At 41.7% G+C, this 20,522-nt stretch overlaps 1 protein-coding gene across 7 annotated transcripts in view; it reads left to right on the top strand.

The window, feature by feature from the left end:
- Positions 1 to 20,522, top strand: part of LOC129171149 (brain-specific angiogenesis inhibitor 1-associated protein 2-like) — an 82,249-nt gene that overhangs the window by 338 nt on the left and 61,389 nt on the right. The window lies entirely within an intron of this gene.

Raw genomic sequence — 20,522 nt, 5'->3', positions numbered from 1 at the left:
ATAAAGTTTGGTAGTGTATACTTTTTACGTGGCTTCACCTCAATGCAGCGTTTGCGCGTCGACTGTTTCGTAGCGAAAAGTGTTGGACTGCTCTGCAATGCATTCATTGATCTCTTCGTTTAAGAGCATGAATTGAGTCAGGTTCCATTTGACAATTAAGACCCTGTTTCCACTCTCAATCCACTTAGCCTGTTCCCACCTGTCCACCAACAAAAGTGCAAAGCTGTGCACTACACTTAACACTGCTTGTAATTACCTTGGATATCAAGGTGTTTTCAAATGAGCTCATTCCAGGAGTTGGTTAGTGTTTGACTCAGTGAAGGCTGGGCCTCTTCTCCTCTTCTCTGTTGCAACAAGTAAACATTTGCCCCAAGGCCCATTTCAACACTCAAACCTGTTCTGCAGAAAAGCTTGTGGGAGCTTATCATGCTATCATGAGAGGAGAAAAGGATTAACAAAGGAATATAGTTGCGCACTACACCCAAGACACAATATTGGAAGAACCAAATGCAAAAGCTGCATGAAAATGGGACCTTGATACTCCGTTTTGGCCCTTTCCATGTAGCTAAAAAGGCAACCAGCGCCCAAAGATTTTAGAAACCTCTCCCAAAATGATGCACTGCAATTTTACTCCGCTGATGAGCAAAATGTAACCATTTTTAGCCAATTTGGCATTAATATGGTCCCGTTCAATACAGTCATTTAGTTTCACATTAGCTAAATTGCAGAAAAAAGACATAAAATGTGCTGCTGTTCACATGCAGGAGCCAAATTGTACACTTTTTTTCTCTCAATATAGTTCAACATTGACGTTATCCTATTCCGACTTTATTTTTGCAACAATACACATTTATTCTCCTTACTCTGCAACTTTTTCCTTTTTTTTCTCATATGTGAGTTGTTCTCATTTAAGAATCCAATTAAGCTTTTAGGCTTTTATTAAGGTCACAACATCATGTGGTGTATTTGTAGAGGCTGCTAGTACAATAGCGCAGCCATCATTGATACTTTGGGGGAAGTCCATTACAAGTCATTCTATGGATGTGTATTAAGTTGCCAGCTGTAGTTCCCCTGACTAAGCTAACTAATAATCCCAAGAGCATATCTTCTTGTATTGTCCTTCAGGGAGTAGACATGTTTGAGAAAAGAGGTCAGATGAGCTTATGGACTGCTGCCTGCATCTTTTTTTCAAGGCGACGAGGGAACTTGGGTGGTTATTTCTATCTTCTGAATTGATCAAAAAGCCCGAAGCTTATATCCTTTCCGTCAGTCTGATGCGTTTACTGCTATAACTTGTTTTTTTAACACTGATGATGCAATGTAAAGTTGCAGATGCTGTGTTAAAACATATCACACAGCCTTTTGACAGCTGGAGATAGCACAGGGAGCTGACCTAGTGGCATTTAAAGTCATGGCATGTTCACACTGGAAAGGCACTTTTTAGTTTGCTTTAGTATTTGAATAAAATAACCAAGCTACACGTACTGTTTTCACTTTTGCAGCTATTGAATGGATGCATGTCCATCCAAAAAATACCTGATAGAACACACATACTGTAATTATCCACCCATGGAAGTTAAGAGAAGGCACCTCCAGGCAGCGTTATTCTGCTCAATACAACCACAGTTGGCATGGAAACATTTTGAGAGCGTTTCCCTTGGCCCATAATCCATACATTTCTTTGTAAGCAATCAAGGAAATGTAGTCGAATGCCCAGTTGTACCTGTCAAGTTTATTATTTTGAAAAAGCCACAAAAAACAAAGAAAAAGCAAAACCCACACATGCGAGTTGAACTAAACTGTGGTTTTTGGCTGCAACCAGAAGAGGTGCTGCTGACTTTCTCTCGACTCATTTGCTATGTGAAAAACAACAACATGATCGGGAATTTTGAGCGATGGCACAACACCTCCAGGCAGCATTATTCTGCTGAAAACACTGGTGGTATGGAAACAGGAGTTCAGGACATTATGCGAGGATTACCCCATCTCGTTATCCATAAATTTCTCTGTAATAGATCAAGGGAATTTAGTCAAATGAATCAAATACCCATCTGTACTTGTTAAGACTGGTCCTTCTTTTGAAAGTGTTGCAAAAAGCCAGTAAAGCCAAAACAAAACACACATTTTAACTAAACCGTAAGACTCTGCAACAACCAGCAGAGGCGCTGTTGATTCAATCTCAATTAAGAACAACATGATATCAGCCATGGGAAGTTGAGCTATTGCACAACACCTCCAGGCAGCATTGTTCTGCTCAATACAACCACTGGTGGCATCGAAACAGGAGTTCAGGACATTCCAGAGAGATTCCCCTGTCCCATAATCCATACATTTCTCGAAAATCGATCAAGGAAATGGAATCAAATCCCCATCCTGTACTCAAGACCATATGTTGAGTTTTGTCCTTTTGGAAGTCATAGAAGCCCAAGCAAAACACACACACACACACACACACACACACACACGGCAATTTCTCGCTGTGTACTATTTTCATGACGAAGGTGGAATTTGACCCCCTAGCTGCGTTCCTAGGCGCGTTATATGTTATAGGAAAGCTTATTTGGCTGAGATTGGACTGATATAAACCATTCCAGCATACAATTATTGAATATTGATATTATAGTCTAACATAAACATGAATGCAGTTCACCTTCGAAGTCTCATAGTAATCCAAACGCACATAAAATCAGACATATAAGGCCCTCTTACGCTGGCAGTGCTGCAGTAAATGTAATGTAATTAGTCCACACCAAGTCACACACCGACCGCCGCTGCACACTTTCATTATTTTCATCGGATGTGCATATTTTCCACGCTATTGGTGGTAAATTTGGTTAGCATGGATGCAATAGCAACTTCACGCTAGCGAATGAACTGTGAGCTTTTAACCGACACCTCAGTCGACCCGGTCTGCTGTGGCACAATAACTTCGGTGCGCAAAAAAAGTACCGGCCAGTCTTCTAACTTCACTCTTCAACTTAAGAAACTCCGGCAAATACATCAAATCTTTATGATGACGGACGCATTGAACAGAAAACGAATTTGTTAAAAGCACCGATAATAGTTGATTGACGGACGGGCTTTGCCATTAAAACAAACAAAAAGAAACATTAGAACTTCTGCGTGATGGTGCAAAGGACAATGTGTCCTGCACGTCTTTGATTTGATTTGATTTTCTTCTGTCTTTATTTTACAATCATGACATAACTTCTTGGAAGATGGCAATATGCAGTAGCAGGAGTTGTTTGCGTGGATTCAGGAAATACTTGACCCATATTCCAAATGGCATATCTTCGGAACCAACTATAGAAGTATCATGGTCAGATTTGAAATGGGATTAGGTAAGAACCCAAGCTGCGACCCCATTGTGTTTTCCGGTCCATGCCACCAAGATAGTCATTTTGAAGGCCCGTTTCTGAAAAAAACCCTTCTTTTCAGTGTATTCAAACTCCTATTCTGACTGCTGGGAATAAAAAACCAACCTAATGTAGCCAAAGCCCATGCCGCTACTTCATTTACTGGCATTTACTTTGGTTCGGACTTTTGGTTTGGCCATAAAACCCACAATGCTAAGAGGTTAAAGCTTTGATTGAAGCTCGGTGAGTGTTTTTGTGCGACTTTTGACTGGTAGGTGGTTTACATTCAAGGTGTCAAAATCAAATTTGTTGTGTTTCAAATGTGTTTGAGGGTCTTGGAAAGCAGCGAACAGCGAAGTTTCATTGCAAAGAGATGTGCAGCAGCTAAATGAATGACGGCTCGCGGGGAGCTTGTTGCATTATCCAAATTAGTCCAAATGATATTGTCTTTCCGTGCAAGTAATTAAAAGCTGTTGAGTGTAGCCAAAAGCTACAAGAGTGGATCACCCGTGATTAAAACTAAAATGTTCTTTTATGAGACTTTTACTGTTGTTTTAAGACTCCCTCCGAGTGGCTGTGGCTGGAGGCTTTGAGGACAATATGAAGCCTGCAACAAATTTAAAAGTGAGACCCTTTTTTAGCAACTTTTGCGCATGTTTGATTTGAAAACCTAATCAATGCCTCACTTTATTGAAAACCAGGACTTACACACTCCGCTTTTAGTAAAAATGAGTCAAAGCGTGAATTGGTTGATGCAGCCTATCTGATGATTGTGTTTTTTTTGGTGATGCAATCATGTTTATGTACACAAGACAAATAAACAGCATCTTATATTCGGCCACTGTATGATTGTGGGATGTTGCAGCGGCATCCAGCTTTGATGTGTTGTGTGTAAAAGGACGAACAGTGTGTTACAACTCTGAAAATGATGCATATACGAGAGATTTATGGCCTACGGTGCACTTTGAGACTCTTTTAAGGGCCCAAAATTGAGGTGTTGTGTAACAGTCATGGCTAAATAAGCAATATCGGTTTAAACGTGTTGGATAAACGGTGTCTTCATATTCATATTTGATGTGAATGAAGACGTGCTGCAAGAGGCGCAACTGTACGTGCAAACTGAACATGGAAATAACCGTCTTCAGTGCGTAGTACAAACTACAGGTTGTTAAAAATACACGTTTGTGTGGACACAACCTCAGACCGCCAACTTGCGTGTGTGCACGTTCCACCAGCTGGCTGGGTGTCTCGAAGAGGCGGAGCTCAGGGCACAAGCCTCTTAACTCGCATGCGGATGAAGTCTGAGCGCTGACCTGGCTTTCAAGTGGACAAACAGCTTAATCGGGCCCCAGAAGAAGAAAAAGAATAGGATTGTGTTGACAAAGCAGCTGCCGCAAAGTTAGCAGACACTAGTTAGCCTGCTGTGTAAGTGTGCAGGTATTTAAACACACCCAGGCAGGTAAGGGAATATCAAGGTGTGTCTCTGTCAGCCCCGAGGACAAGACTCATTTCCCCATGTGGCCACTCCTCGTGTCAACACAGCCTGGTTGACTTTAAGATGACACCATTTTCCCAAGTGGGCTGTTGCCAACGGAAGACAAATGCATGCTAACGAATAAGGATGTGCTTTCAGACAGTTCCTTAACCAGAAAAGGTCAGAGTCAAGGTTAGGACTCTTCAGGGTTTGTGTGACTGTTTTTCTAACACGGGACACGAGTTTGTGATGAGCATGACCCGAGACTTCAAGCTGCCGGTCAACAGCGACCAAAATAAAGTAGCTCCGGCCTCCTTATTCAACAATTAAGAATTTTAACATGTGAAAGCAGCTTTTAGTTTCAATTGGTCCAGAAGAAGAAAATTGCTGCGTTGGTTTTATAAACCAAATTTGAGCGCCAATTTCCTTAATCAATGATTTTTTTTAAAAATCGTTATTAATGGGATGGGAGAATTACTGTGAATGTTCTGAACTGCTATTTCCATGCCCCCAGTGTTGTATTGAGCCACTATGAAATCCACAAATAATTTTTTTTTTCTCAAATTCCATCTTTTCCTATTTTCATTTTTAAAAAAATCATGTTTTTACCTTTTTAGTTACTTTAACAACATAGTGTTCACCTTTGTGACAGTAAATAAAATGTCCGTTGAATAAGTGCAATTCCAATTGAATTATTAATGTAAGATATTATTTTCTTTACACAATTAGACAGTATGTGAAGAATAGTGCTCTTATTTTGAAGGCCGGAAGTGTGTTGTGTGTGTGTTTGAGAATGTCTGTTGATGGTTAAACAAGCTGGGAGCAAGAATAAACGTGCCACTCATCCTTATTTCACTCAGAACCTGCACAAGGTGAGCGGGCATTGTGAAAAACGCTCGTTTGCATGAACAAGCAACATGGTGTAAATAGTGATTTTGTTTTTGATCCGATACTGGGTCAAATTCAGGCTGGTATCGGCGATACCGATCCGGTACCCATGCTTGGTGCAAACTCACCTATATATACCATATGGTAGCATTTAATTAATTTATTAACTAAATTAATTAATAATTTCAGTAAACTAATTATTTAATAGTTAAGTGATTTTATTTTGAAGTATATTGAGGCAGCAGGGTGATTTACAGTAAAGCTAACATACAACAACAGAAAAAACAGGACAGAATCATGTAAAATATGTGACGTTTGTGTTTTAAACAATAAAAAAGAAAATAAGTCAAATAATAACAGCGTTAAAATAAATAATTAAGAACTATTGTATGAAGGAGAACTTTATTCACAATTAACACATTGCTCCGTTTATGATCGGTCACCTTTTTCCAACAGTCAAACGTTTCAGACAAACATGACCTCAAATGACTGAACCATATTTTGATTTGAGAACAGCGCATAAAGAGCAGGTATCGGAAGTATCGATAATTCAGTATCAATCTGCACATCTCTAGTGTAAACACACTCATACAGCCTGAAGCCGCACACACACAGCCGCACTAAGTAAGCTAACCCCGCTAGCTTCCATTTACGCTCCATAAGAGAAGCGTTTCAAAGTCGCACTACGTAAGCTAACCCCGCTAGCTTCCATTTACGCTCCATAAGAGAAGCGTTTCAAAGCCGCACTAAGTAAGTTAACCCCGCTATCTTCCATTTATGCTCCATAAGAGAAGCGTTTCAAAGCCGCACTAAGTAAGCTAACCCCGCTAGCTTCCATTTACGCTCCATAAGAGAAGCGTTTCAAAGTCGCACTACGTAAGCTAACCCCGCTAGCTTCCATTTACGCTCCATAAGAGAAGCGTTTCAAAGCCGCACTAAGTAAGTTAACCCCGCTATCTTCCATTTATGCTCCATAAGAGAAGCGTTTCAAAGTCGCACTACGTAAGCTAACCCCGCTAGCTTCCATTTACGCTCCATAAGAGAAGCGTTTCAAAGCCGCACTAAGTAAGTTAACCCCGCTATCTTCCATTTATGCTCCATAAGAGAAGCGTTTCAAAGCCGCACTAAGTAAGCTAACCCCGCTAGCTTCCATTTACGCTCCATAAGAGAAGCGTTTCAAAGCCGCACTAAGTAAGCTAACCCCGCTAGCTTCCATTTACGCTCCATAAGAGAAGCGTTTCAAAGTTTTTTTTTCGCCAACTTCAGGAATGAGCAGTCTAGTGTTGGTGATGAGATTTCGCCACGATTGAGCGGTTCGCGATGGGAAATTGCTCGCCACACAAACGTTCCTTCCCCTCACGATGACAGCATTTCATTCACAATATGTCAATTTCCGCGAGATTCCACGTTTAATGCTCAACAATACCTGAGAACTTTTCTTTAATTTGAAGCAAAAAAAACTGAAAAAAATGGACAGAGTTCCAGTCCTACTACACAATGTAAGTCAAATTCTAGTGTAAGTCAGAAAAACTCCTACCTTAATTAACATTTAAGGCACTCATTTGTACACAGAACATGAAATGCAGTGATAAAAACTAAGGCTTCAACTAACGATTACTTTTAGTCAATGAATCTGAAGCTTGTTTTGATTAACTGAGTAATTAGTTGGGGCTTAGATTAGGGGTCTCGAGCACAATTTACCTGGGGGCCGCTGAAGGTAGAGTCTGAGTGAGGCTGGGCCGTATCGAGTATTAGGAGTAGGGCTGGGAATCTCGGGGTACCTCACGATACGACACGCGATACATGGCTCACAATAACAATAATATCGTGATACAGTAATAGGGTGAATCAAATAAATCAATCAATCATTTCACAGTTTATATTTTTGCTGGGATAGGCTCCAGCTCACCCGTGACCCGAACAAAGACAAGCGGTATAGAAAATGGGTGGAATTTTTTTTTACCACATTTTTGAAGTGACTCACTCACTCTTAGTTGAGTGTAGGCTAATGTGTGCATCCTACGAGTAGGACGCAGGACGCATTACAGTAATCTTTGAAGACAAGTCGCGGGCTGCAAAAAATGTGACTCGGCGGGCCGCAAATGGCCCACGGGCCAGGACTTTGAGACCCCTGACTTGGCGCTCGCGGGCCGCATTTACAGTAGTCTTTCCTGTCAAGTCGCGGGCCGCAAAATGTGGCTTGGCGGGCCCCAAAAGGCCCACGCGCCGCGAGTTTGAGACCCCTGGCCTAGATGGACCAAATCTATATGAAGCAAACACAAACAGTTAGTGTTTTTATTCGACCATATCAGAATAAATGTGAATTACTGTTTTGCAAAGTCAAAGCTGGTATGTTTGTCTTGCCTAAAACACGAAGCTCATGCTGTAGGTCTGCTTTCATGGCTGACTAAGGAAATTAAAAGGTGCCCCACGGGCGCCGTATGGGGGGGAGGAAGTTAGGAAAATTCCCAAAAAAATAACAATGAAAAAATAAAAAGAGTGAGCCCAATGTGATTTTTTTTTAAATTTTTTATTCCAAAAAGGGAGGGCCCAACGTGATTTAAAAAAAAAAAAAAATAATAATAATAATTTTATTCCATGGGGCCCAGATTTCCTGGCTGCACCCCTGCTATTGGCTATAACCTTACCTTCATCACCTTCATTTAGACAAAAGCACATTTTACTTATTTTTTCACGACATCACTCGTAAAACTTACAGAGGATGAGACTCCTTTAGGAGAGTACATTGTCTGATGGAGCTCTGGCAGGACTTCCAGGTAGCACGTCGATGGGCTCCAGGTGAGGGCAACCACAGCTGAGAAAGCCTCTTAATCTAGTCCGATTAATTACAATTTGGGGGGGGGGGGTTGTTGGCTTAGCCTTCCGACTGTCTCACACGTACGGGCGAGTGTTGCCCAGCGTTAGCTGTGAGACTCAAATCACCGTACTCCATCAGGTGTTTGTTCTCCAAATGCCATGTTAAAATTAAAGCTATTTAACATACCCCGCAAGATCATTTTCGTGGCGTATTTTTGATGCGAACTTTACATCACTCTCACAAAAGGCATATACTGTAAGTTCCAGACATGTTGGTTCGGGGTTGCCGCCGCACGCCTGCACAGTGTGACGGAAAGGGGGATAGGGAATACTACCCAAGACAGGGATGTCGACACGCTGCAGGCCGCAATAGGGAGCCACAGGTGACTTTTGTGATCGGCATTGATCGAGTACTTTTCCACGGAAATCGTCCAATACTGATTGATTGATCTTTTCAAGGTTTCAGACAATCTGTCACACAGTTTCATAGCACCCATAACGCCTTTGCCGTGTGGATGAAACAACAAAACACTTCCCACCTGAAAACAATCCCGTGTGGACTGGCCCTTAGCCTTCTCCTAAGTCAACATAAGGCTCACTGGGGTGCAGTACTGGTTCTGGTCTTGCAGCCAAAGCACTAGCATGGCTGATCCTTTGACAGCCTCAAAGATACGATCTTGATACTTAATGATGGTCCCGACAGTCGAGCGGTTCAGACCACAAAAGTGCAGCCAGTATTTATGGGCGTTTCTCCTCTGAGCTTTTTGTGGTCATTTTCGCTTTGACGTTCCTCTTCTTTGGCACACTGCCACCAGAAGAGCCTGCCTTACGCTCGGGAGACACAATGATGTGCAAAAAGTCAATTCATAAGCAATGTTCGGCACATAATGTATTCCTCCAGCGCGCTAGTATCCGAGAAATGTTTACTTCACTTCATATGCCAGAAGCCGATGAACTGCGAGTTCAAGCCACATCTTTCAAGCTAAACCGTGATGGGAAGCGGAGGTAGCAAAAATGGTGGGAGCTGCAATGTTTTTGAGGGTGTACTTGCTGGAAAAAGTTGGACGCACCGCATTGCTTCAAGTTTGCTAAACTGCACTACAACAGACAGCGTTTATGACCAGCAAGCACTTAGAAATAGTATACGTTGATTTTAAGGCTCGTCCCTACTGCTGCTTGCAAAAAAGGAAGAATGCAAGATGGTTCCATCATGGGTTTCTCTGTCCCTTGAAGTGTTCACTAGCGACAACGTTGCGATTATGAGAGGAGCTTCATGTGGGAGATGGGAACAGGTGGTCTCTTAGCAACAACGCGCCATTATTCTTACGTGTTTGTGTCATATCGGCCCGCCATGCCAAAAGGCTTGCATTTGGCAAGAGTGAGCGGCTCGAGCGCCCAATAGAGGTTTTTGTGTCAGCTCGAGACGCACTTAAAGCGAGCGCTTGAAGCTGCTGTAATTGGTTTAGTGTAAACTAGCTTTGTTTGCTGCTTCCCCCCCCCCCAATCTCTTTTGTGTTTCTTTAAAGAGTCTGCCGTCCTCCGCCAAGGTTCGGCCCAGCCATGTATCACTTGATTGACCTGTTTCCTAGCAGCACATCATCAGGCGCCTTTAGGGAACATTTAATGGTGTTGAAAATGACTCCGGAACATGTGCCTGCCAGAGTGGGATAAAGTGTCGGGACAAGTTTGCGCCTGATGCTGCCGCTGCTGCAAAAAGATTGCATTATGCACCACAGGAGCTCTCCTAACGCCTTGTGGAAGAGCACATTTGTTCCCAGTGCCTTCTTTGACAGAGCGAGGACTATTGCTCCACACACACCCGCCTCCTCTGCACGTCCGGGGGCGGATGCTAGAGACATTCTTCATCTTCTTTTTACTCATCCCTGCTTGTTGAAGGACAAACGCTGCTCTTCTATACGCTGTATACAGCTTCTTTTTATGAGCTTGATTGGAAGTCAGCAAGGCTCTTTTTGTTTAGCATATTACCTTGCTTTTCTCTCTTTCTCGCTTCGTATGACTGCGTGGGGGCGGATGAGAGAAGGAGGCGACAAGAATGGGGGGGTAGATGGAGAAAATTCAGCATCCTTGTTGAAGTAGTCCCTAATTACTGTGGCGGAGGCTGTAATTATGCAGGGCAGATCCTCTCACAAGAGTGCTGTGGCAGTGGACATTCCTGTGGTTGGCGTTACTATATTTCACTGCGCAGATGCCACCGCTGGCCGCTCTGCAACAGCCGACCAGGCTTGATCAACAGCTTAGCATCATAGGAAACAACCTCTCTTTTTATGTGCATTCATAAGGGTGTGGCCAAGTTTTGGGAGTGACTTCAATTTTGTTCATCAATAACTCTGCAACCAGTCAATCACTTTTTTTTTTTTTTTTTAGAAAATATTTTCTAAAATAATGTTATTGTCTGTTTTATACAGTGGGACCTCGGTTAGCATCATTAATCTATTCCAGAAAGTCCGACTCTAACGGAAACATACTGGTTGGGAACCTTTTTGGCAAAGAGGGCCATGAAAGCCACGTATTTAAAAATGTACCTCTGTGAGAGCCATAGATTTTTTTTTTTAACATTGAATACAACTAAATGTGTATTTTTAAGCAAGATCAACACTTTTAGAACATAATTAGTCTCTGAATTTAGTATTTTTCATAACATTATACTGAAGCTAACCAATAATACACAAAAGTACCTCTGACCATTCACGCGACTGCTGGTGCTGCTTGGTTTTGCACCATACTCCTCATCTTTCTTCCTTTTGCCATCTGACTATTTGACCAAAGCAGGGAAGTGTACTTCTTGATCTGTCAATGACCCAGGAAGAGTACCGCATTATTCAGTAATAATTGAATTTTGGTGTCTCACCCGGAAAATAAGCGGGCATTGGCTCTGGCCACCCGCATTGCGGTAGAAAATGGATGGATGGATTAAAATGCTTTAAAAAGTTTTATATTTTGAACATTCTTTTTTAACACTGTGGTTTCTGTAATGTTTTGCTTTTCAGTTTGAAGCCTATCGATGTAGTGGCTTTTGCTGTGGTTTGTTGTGCAGGTTTTGTTGGTTTGTTTTTAAAATGGGAAGACAAAAGTAACAGTGATATCATTTTAGTAGTTTGGACAGCAATTTTCCTGCGACCCTAGTGAGGACGAGCAGTACAGGAAATGGATGGTTGGACGGACAGCGATTTTCTAAACTTTTCGTTTATATTTGAGAGAACTACCTCATGTGCAGTTAAAACAAGTTAGAATTGTTTCATGGGTGTTGTTCAGGTGTGTGTCAGTTATTAAAAAAAAATATATATATATATCAGCCAAAATCTAAATCTGCAGGGTAGGCTTTTTAAAGATGGCTGATCAGTCATTGGCCAGAAAATTGGAATTGGTGGACGCCTACTAAAAAAAGCACTACATTAGGAGGGTGCCTACAGCCACAGATGTTAATGTCGATGCTTTTACCCAGCGCTAATTAGAAATGCGGATTATTTGCAGAGGTGTTGCTGATGCAGTCTTGGCTAGTTTGCGACTACATGATGTAATCTATACATAATACTTGCCTTGCTTACAGGAAGCTATTACTGTCTTGCACATATTGGAAAATAAAAGCATATAGTGTCCTTATTGGCCATAAAATGAGTTTGCATTTAATTTTTTTTATGTATACCCAGTTTGACATTCTACTCACCTCTCTATCCATAGCATGTCCTGATGCATTAATAATTCATTGAAAGTGAACTTCTAAAGCTACCGTGGAAAATGTGAATGAGCCAATTGCTTTCAAAAATTCAATATCAGCCTGTCGCACAGCTTTAGTTGTTTTGTCCTCCTGTCTTCTGCTCTTCTGCAGGTAATCCCACCCCATCATTTAGAGCTTTTCATCAGCATCCCCAGTCCAAAGGAGCAAGTTTTATTTTTGTTCAATTGTGTGGTCGAAGAACCAAAAGCTGACAAATAAGTCTGGGTCTTCTTGGTTGCTGTGGTAACCGGCGCTTGTCGATGGTTATGCAGAGTGGCTGCTGCCTGCCTGAGGGCATAAATGAGGGCTGGTTGCTGTAGTTCACACTGGCTGCACGTGCCAACAAAGCACATAAATGTCGTGAATAGCAAAGCATCTGCTGTGTAATGGCTAACAAATAGTCATGAGATTGATTTGTATGTCTTTAAGAGAAAGATAAACACTCACCACAGCATAACAACTGGACGTAGTGCTTCAGCATAACAAATGAATTGTCTTGGAATGCATTGTTTGGACATGTTTACTTCCTGGAACTCAGCACAGAGGAGCGGAGTAATTCCAGTCTAAACAACACTGCCATTAAACAGAGACAAGTTATTCATTGTGTTGTTACTTTTGGCAGCTTAATTGGTTAATGCCAACTCAACCAGGCAAAGAAGGTCAACTTAAGGCAATAAAAGATCAAAGACAATCCATTTTGCGACCTCCTGTTTGTTAGGAATAAATACAAATAATATGTCATAAAAGTGTTAATTATCCTTACAGGCAATGTTTTAACTAACATCTTAACATTCCGAACTGTCATACAAGTGTAATAAGAAGTTAATTCATGTTAATAATACACATAAAAACAAGAACAAGGACACATATGTCAGAATGCTATTTATAGACTATAGCTCTGCTTTTAATACAGTCAGCCCCCACAAACTCACAGATAAGCTCCTCACACTCGGCCTGTCTCCCTCCCTCTGTAACTGGGTGTTTAACTTTCTAACAGGCAGACCCCAGTCAGTCAGAGTCCACAACCGCACATCCAGCTCAAGAATTGTGAGCACTGGGACCCCACAGGGGTGTGTGCTGAGTCCGCTCCTCTACACGCTCTTCACCTACGATTGCGTGGCCTCCTAGAACAACACCAGCATCATTAAATTTGCGGATGACACTACAGTCATCGGACTGATCACTGGTGGTGTTGAAACATCATACAAAGAGAGGTGGCGGACCTCATAGCTTGGTGTCGTGCTAACAATCTCCTTCTCAATACAGATAAGACTAAAGAGATGATCATCGACCCAAGAACAAGGGAAAAGGAGCCGCATAGACCCCTGTTTATTGATGAGACTGAGGTGGAGAGGGTGAAAACCTTCAAGTTCCTTGGCACACACATCAGCGAGGACCTCACCTGGTCTCACAACACCCAACAAATTATGAAGAAGTCCCAAAGGAGACTGTACTTCCTGAGAAGACTGAGGAAATTTGGCATGCCCACCACAATCCTGAGTTGCTTCTACAGATGCACTATCGAAAGTGTCCTTACCGCCTCCATCACTGTTTGGTACGGTAACTGTACAACACGTGATAGGAAGGCACTCCAGCGGGTGATCAAGACCTCACAGAACATTGTTGGGGCAGCCCTCCCCTCACTGCAAGACATTTATAAAACTAGAGTCCTACGAAGAACACACAACCTCATCAAGGACAGCACACATCCACAACACTCATTATTCACACTCCTACCGTCAGGCAGACGCTACAGGAGTTTGAAGTCCAGGAACACAAGGCTGGCAAACAGCTTTTACCCACAGGCCATCAGGCTTCACAACGAAGCACTCACACACGCCGCACACAACACACACACACACTCATAGCACTTTATTTATTTATTACTTATTTATTTGTATATTTATTTGTATGAATGTCTCTTCTTTTTGTTGTTGCTTAATTTATTGGTATATATGTTTATGTGTTTATGTTTATGTTCTTATTCTTTCTTGTGTTTTCTTTCTTTTCTTGGGAGAATGAACAGAATAAGATTTTCATTGCATGGTATTACTGCTGTTTTACCATGCACATGACAATAAAACTCTCTTGAATCTCTTGAAAACCCTCGAACGTGTTATATGAAGGTGATTCGCGGGTCTCAGGGTCGACCTTAACTTTGATAACAAGTGACGTATAATGATGGACTCTTATACATCCTGTTTATATTCTCTTTCTTGAGACTGTTCCCTCTCGTGTCACACAAAAAGCCAAAGAAAAAGCAAAACACAGGCAGTTTTGAGTGAGTCGCTTGATCCTCTCTGAACTGGGGGGGGGGGTCTTGTATGGTATACTGACATGTTCAACTTTAGAGACATTTTTTTCCCAAAATTTGGAGAGTTTTGAGGTACCGGTAGTCCTATGCCAGGGAAGTTCAAAATGCGGCCATGGGGCCATTTGCAGCCTCCAGTTAATATTTTATTGACCCGAAATTTACAAGACACCTTAAAAAAAAAACAACTAAGGAAAATCAGAAAAAAAGAGCAAAAAGGCGTAACTTAGGGGCTTTTTTTTTTCCCCCCCTACATATACTGTATGTAGGTTCTCAGCATATTGGATTGTTTGTTACAAAATGAAAAATATCACAACAGACCCCTGCATCCTTTGGTTTTTTCAGTATGTAGCTGACAAATTTCAGGTGCTGGGAAATTGTGAACATGTGTCTTGAAAGTGCTTAAAAAGTACTTGGAGTTCCACTCTATGGAGCCTCTGCTTAGAAGTGTGCGTAGACCCTCTGCCATTACCCGTCATGCGCTTGGTTTTTCCTCTTCAAACCGCATGCAAAGTCGTACTTGCTCCTAATAAATGGTTATTAATGATTCAGCTGCTCCTTCTTAACGCTGCTGCTTCTAATGAAAGGCTTTTTTCCCTGCTTTGTTGTTATTCATGCCCACACTTACAAAACAGTACAACAATTACTCTATGCCGATCTGCGGTGACGTGCTGGTTTTTCCTTGTGAATATTCTTGCACGGTCAGGACTTTTTGATATGACCGCCGTTGCTCCATAATTGGACACATGCCATTAATCGATAATGCTTTAATAACTAGCTGGATGCAAGAAGGCGCCAGAGGTCAGCAGAAACGACTAAAATAATAACATTTAGTAATTACGCAAGGGGTGCACGGTTTTATTTCCTTATTTCCCCCCCTTTGGTTTATTATTATCTGTGCAAAGTCATCACTTGTGTCCTTTATTTCCCGCACATTGCTCTTGTGTAACAATATACAGTGTTTGCAATAATAGCCACAGCTGTCTGATGTATATTTACTTAATTGTGCATATGTGTTGCATACTAATGCAAACAGAATTCAAAGTGTTTGTTTAGCTTGCTGCATTTCTTGTTAGTCAACATAACAATGCATGATCACAGGCCACAACATTCGATACACTTGCACAATGTAATTGATCCAAGAGCTGTACCAAAAGATAAGAATGCAACGCAGACTGACACTAGTCAGAGGAGTTATTTAACAATGTGTGCACACTAAATCATTGGTGCTCAAACTGTGGTATAAGTGCCACTGGCAGTACGTGGCTCCATCTATTGACCCTCGAACGGCAAAGTTTCATCCAAGTAGAAATGTAAAATATTAATATGAAATGTAATTAATATTAACGATTTGCTGAAATGGAATTCAAATACAGTTTTCCTTTTGCTGAAATGTTCATGTTTAAGTCACCTCATATGCCACAAGTCAATAGTTGCGAGTGACCTTGATGGTAGGCAAAAATGGTAGCAAAAAAAAAATTAAAAATGATTGTAGTTTGTGGAAAAAGTTTGAGAACCATTGCATGAAATCACACTGACAGCTGTTCGCAAAGCAGTTGAACCTTTCCTCCGTGCTCGTATGAAGTAGAAATTCGACCACATTTTGGAAAATATGCCGCACAAAACTTCCGGCCGTCATGCAAAACCGCCGCGTACCTCACAACCTTGGTTCAGCGAGCATCAAAAAGATTAACTGGCTTTTGTTTTGCTTTTTTTTGGACCTTTTGTGGGAGGGTTTTGGCAATGCTTTTTTCAAAAGACAGGGACTAGTTAGCAAACAGACGTTACAAACTATTTCTATTGGATTCCTATTTCCATTATTTCCGTCAAAAGTGACCCCAAGCTGATTATGTTTTCTCTGTGTATTATTTTGACACTCTTATGCAGCCGAGGTAACCAAAATGTTTGGTTTTTATGATGCGATTATGAATTCGTTTTCCGGTTCATTTGATCCATGGCAGTTTTACGGGGGGGGAAGCTTTGGCGAGTGGTGACACTGCATGGAGGAAGTGAAAGGGAAGCGTGGTGAGAAAGAACAGATGAGGGCATCCTGGCGTCTGATTGGGCGTGATTCCCAACAGTTGTACTGCAGTCATCTGGTGTTCATACCCCCACTTTGCATGTCATTACCCTGCGTGTCAGCATGACTTGCAGTGGGCCCACTGATTGCTCTCCTGTCTTTTGATCAACATTATTTCACTTCCAGGAAGGCATTAAGACAGTGGATCGGTATTCTTCTTCTTGTCTGCAGTCCTTCTGAGGCTACATTCTCACCTGTGGCTCTGTGTTCTGGTCCGTACCAAAACAAAATCAAATCTAATACTCATTAAAACTAATACTTAGTGATCACACAGGTATTTTTGTCATAGAACAAAAGACTGCACAGTATACGCATCAAGTTTGGATTTGGTTGGGCAGTTTTTGTGACATAAATAGAAATATGTGTTGGAAAGCAACCAGCGTTCTGGAAAAAAATCTGCCTATAAAGTTGCATAAAAACTTTTATCATCTCGTGTGAGCTCAGTGAGCATCTATTTACTTTTATTTATCTACTTCATCAACTTTCTTTCCTGGGCTTCCCATGAAAAAAAGGCCTTAAGACCATTGGGCGTTCCTTTAAAGCCGGACACGGCAACGAGGAGTCTGACCCAGCCTGAACACACACAGAAAAACCAATGACTTGCTTCAAACACGGTCACATGGACCTGAACATCGAGCTGGATGTGACATGTTCTCAGAACCTGCAGGGATGATTACAGGGATCCGAAATGGTTAGTCGTATGTGAAATTGAAATTCCATGGTTGTAATTGGGACATTATTGAGGTATAGTGACGATAAAATGAATCTTGGATAACACTTAGGCTTTTGTTGGGTGATGATTTAATCCTGGATATTGGGCTTGAAAAACAATACAAAAACCTGACACGCATTTCACGGTTTAATTGAGTGACCCTGATATGAACTGTATGCAAATGATTTGCAGTGGAAGACATTACATTTTGACTCCCTTCTCAGCTTTTTAGTCGGCTTCGAAGAACGTGTCATATGCAGAAAGATTTGTTTCATACAGGGCTGTCAATCGATTAAAATATTGAATGACGATTAATCGCATTCTGTCCATAGTTGCATAATTGCAATGAATTGCAGATAGAAGTTTTATTTACAAAAAGTGTAGCTGTGAAAGATCATTTTAATGTTTTTAATACACCTATCAACATGAGACTGGGTAATATGTTTGCTGATTGCAAATGTTTTATTAAACAGTCACAGCCAGGAGATCGGGAAAACCTGGGTTCGAATTTCCGTGTGGAGTTTGCATGTTCCCCCCGTGCGTGCGTGGGTTTTCTCCGGGTACTCCGGTTTCCTCCCACATTCCGAAAACATGCATGTTAGGTTAATTGGTGACTCTAAATTGTCCATAGGTATGAATGTGAGTGTGAATGGTTGTTTGTCTATATGTGCCCTGCCATTGGCTGGCGACCAGTCCAGGGTGTACCCCCACCTGTCGCCAGAAGTCAGCTGGGATAGGCTCCAGCATAACCCCGCGACCCAAATGAGGAGAAGCGGCATCAAAAATGGATGGATGTATACTTTTTCTTAAAAAGCGCAACACAAAATGGACCTCAATGTAGAAAAAAACAAACACAATGTGCAACAAGTAGACACTGGTAAGGTAAACTGTCCATCACTCACATATTCTCTTCAAGCAAATCATCTTAAGAAACATAATTGTGACTAACATTACAAAGAAAGGTTTGCAAAATCACCCACGCTACAGCTAAGTGAAATGAAAACAGGGTGTTAGAAAAATAAATACTGGCAACTTACAAAAAATAGAGTGCTCAAGAAAAGCCAGTAGTTTACAGAAGTAGGACTGCGCCAGTATGCTGTAGTGCAGTCAGGCTTTACCTTATACTTAACTTCCAAACACTCTTTTAGCGAGACATACACACAAACACTCTTTTTGCAAACACTTTGTCACACTTTTCTTTAGTGTGCATTCTGCAGGGTAAGATGCCCAATTCAGATTTTTTTGTGTTAAAATCTGGTTTTTGTATGTGGTTGTTCATATTACCAAAAAAAATGCCACCTGTCAATGTGAACGCAGTGTCCGGGAAGTGACAAAAAGCACACACACACACACACACACACATATACATATATATAAAATACTCATGATCAAAATCTTAAGACCAGTTGACAAAAGCAAGAAGGGGGAGTGAGACAAAAAGCATTTTGAAAGTCATTTATTGAAAACAACAATTAAACTGAAATAGGCTGTTTATCAGCTGATCAAAAGTTTAAGACTATTGCTCAAAAAATAACAAAAAACTCTCCAAACCAGAACAAAAAATGTTCTCAGTAGGACTCAGTAATGAGAAGCTCCACCGTTCTTGTTAATCACTTCAAAAATTGCTTTGGGCATGCTTGATGCGAGTGTTTCCAGGAGGCTAGTGGGAACATTGCTCCAAGTGGTGAAGATGGCTTCACCAAGGGCATCGACTGTCTGGAACTGATGGCCATTTTTATAAACTTCCCTTGCCATCCATCCCCAAATGTTCTCTATGGGATTTAAATGAGGGGAACATGCAGGATGGTCCAAAAGAGTGATGTTATTCATGAGGGATGCCCGCTGCAACATCTGCACGTAAGCAGCTGCCGTTTGACGACCCTGCACCACCTGAAGCTCCAGCGTTCCACTGAATGAGAAACCCTAGACCATGATGGACCCCCCTCCACTGTGCCGGGTAGAAAACATCTCAGGTGGGATCTCCTTGTCATGCCAGTAACGTTGGAAGCCATCTGGACCGTCAAGGTTACATTTTTTCTCATCAGAGAATAAAACTTTTTCCATCTTTCAATGTCCCATGTTTGATGCTCCCTGGCAAAGTCTAAACGGGCAGTTTTGTGGCGTTGAAGGAGATGAGGTCTTTGAATTCCTTTTTTGTATTTTAAACCCTTTTCCTTTTCAGATGTCGTCTGATGGTTATTGCGCTGCAGTTGGGACCAGTAAGGGTCTTAATGTGGGTGGAAGACCACCCTGTGTCTTGATGGACAGCCAATTGGATCCTCCGGCTCAGCGCAGGTGTGATACTGTTATGTTACTGCACCCAACCTCAGCAGCAATGGCACGCTGTGAGAGGTTACGCTTATGCAGCTCAACAATCTGACCACGTTCAAAAAGAGAAAGCTTCTTAGCTTCAACCATCAGGAGGGCATGACGGTGTGAATGCCTGACAGAAAATGAACATTTTGAGCTGATTTTGACTTTTATAGCCTGTGGTCTTAAACTTTTGATCAGCTGATAAACAGCCTATTTCAGTTTGTTGTTTTCAATAAATTACTTTTTCAAATTGCTTTTTGTCCCAATCCACCTTTATGTATGTGTGTGTGTGTGTATATGTGTATGTATATGTGTGCGTGTGTGTGCATGCGTGTGTGCGTATGTATGTGTATGTATGTATGTACGTATGTGTATATACACTGCTCAAAAAAATTAGAGGAACACTTCGAAATCAGATCTAAACTGGGGGAAAAATGATCTTGAATATCTTTCCTGATAATAATTGGGTGATGTATTAGTAACAAAATGATGTCACATAATTTGCTAAAATGTCATTGTAGCAACTCAAAATGATTCTCAGTAGTTTGTGTGGCCCCCACGTGCTTGTACGCATGCCTGACAACGTCGGGGCATGCTCCTAATGAGACTACGGATGGTGTCCTGGGGGATCTCCTCCCAGATCTGGACCAGGGCATCACTGCGGTACCTGGATGCATGGAGGAGATTCCAGGAGACTGGTAGTTACTCCAGGAGAGCTGGACAGGGCCGTAGACGGTCCTTCAACCCTCAGCAGGATCGGAATCTGCTCCTTTGTGCAAGGAGGAACAGGATGAGCACTGCCAGAGCCCTACAAAATGACCTCCAGCAGGCCACT

Source organism: Dunckerocampus dactyliophorus, chromosome 18 (genome assembly GCF_027744805.1).
Source record: "Dunckerocampus dactyliophorus isolate RoL2022-P2 chromosome 18, RoL_Ddac_1.1, whole genome shotgun sequence".
Classification (NCBI taxonomy): domain Eukaryota; kingdom Metazoa; phylum Chordata; class Actinopteri; order Syngnathiformes; family Syngnathidae; genus Dunckerocampus; species Dunckerocampus dactyliophorus.
Note: the sequence above shows the minus strand (reverse complement) of the source record. Positions and strands in the feature narration are given on the sequence as shown.